The 1,176-nt window shown below is 54.6% G+C and overlaps 1 non-coding gene across 1 annotated transcript; it reads left to right on the top strand.

Annotated features, from left to right (window-relative positions):
• The first annotated feature begins 859 nt into the window (after positions 1-859).
• Positions 860-932, top strand: trnav-aac (transfer RNA valine (anticodon AAC)). Its single transcript has one exon. It is a non-coding gene; the product is annotated as a tRNA-Val (tRNA).
• Positions 933-1,176: the final 244 nt, after the last annotated feature.

Here is a 1,176-nt window from a genome sequence, read left to right as displayed (position 1 = left end):
CCGGCGGGACCTGGCTCCATGGGTGGCCTGCAGAGTCCTTGGGGGGGCATGGGGGGATCTGCCCCTGGGAGGTGCCCCCACGGTGGCCTGGCCCGCGATCGGGGCCCACCGATTCGCTGGCAGGCTTGTGCCGTGGGAGCACTCTTTCCCTCTGCACAGGCCGCTGTCAACCTCCGCCATGGCCGGTGCAGAGAAGAACCCCTCTGCGCATGCGCTGGGATGACTCCAGCACAGGCTGGCGCTCCCACACATGCGCAAACTCGCGCCGGCCAGCGGAGGCTTTTCGGCACCAGTTGGCGTGGCGCCAAGCCCTTCTGCGCCGGCTGGCGAGGCGCCAAACACTCCAGAGCCGGCCTAGCCCCTGAAGGTGCGGAGCATTCCTCACCTTCGGGGCGGCCCGACACCGGAGTGGTTCACGCCGCTCCTCGGCGCCGGAGTGGCCCACTCCGCCGATTCGCGGAGAATACCGTCCCTTATTCATGAGCGAGGGATAAGAGGAATCTTACAATGTAGTTTGTCAATAATTTTTTTGTCTACTGTGTACGTACTGTGTATGTTCCCTTGGCCGCAAAAAAATACTTTTACTACACTTTGATACATGTGACAATAAAATCAATCGATCAGCAGCCTGATTATAATAATAATAATATTTATTGTCACAAGTAGGCTTACATTAACACTGCAATGAAATTACTGTGAAAAGCCCCTAGTCGCCACATTCCGGTGCCTGTTTGGGTACACAGAGGGAGAATTCAGAATGTCCAAATTATCTAACAGCACGTCTTTCAGGACTTGTGGGAGGAAACCGGAGCACCCGGGAGAAACCTACGCAGACACGGGGTGACACGGAGAGCCAGCGGTATCTATAGTGTAGTGGTTATCATATTCGCCTAACACTCGAAAGGTCCCCGGTTCGAACCCGGGCAGAAACATCCAGTGCTTCTCATTTCTAGGGCTGGTTTAGATCACTGGGCTAAATCGCTGGCTTTTAAAGCAGACCAAGCAGGCCAGCAGCACGGTTCAATTCCCGTACAAGCCTCCCCGAACAGGCGCCGCAATGTGGTGACTAGGGGCTTTTCATAGTAACTTCGTTGAAGCTTACTTCTGTCAATAAACGATTTTCATTTCATTTTCATTTCAGAATGTGCAGACTCCGCACAGACAAAGACCCAAGCC

This window comes from Scyliorhinus torazame, chromosome 15 (genome assembly GCF_047496885.1).
Source record: "Scyliorhinus torazame isolate Kashiwa2021f chromosome 15, sScyTor2.1, whole genome shotgun sequence".
In the NCBI taxonomy this organism is placed as follows: Eukaryota; Metazoa; Chordata; class Chondrichthyes; order Carcharhiniformes; family Scyliorhinidae; genus Scyliorhinus; species Scyliorhinus torazame.
Note: the sequence above shows the minus strand (reverse complement) of the source record. Positions and strands in the feature narration are given on the sequence as shown.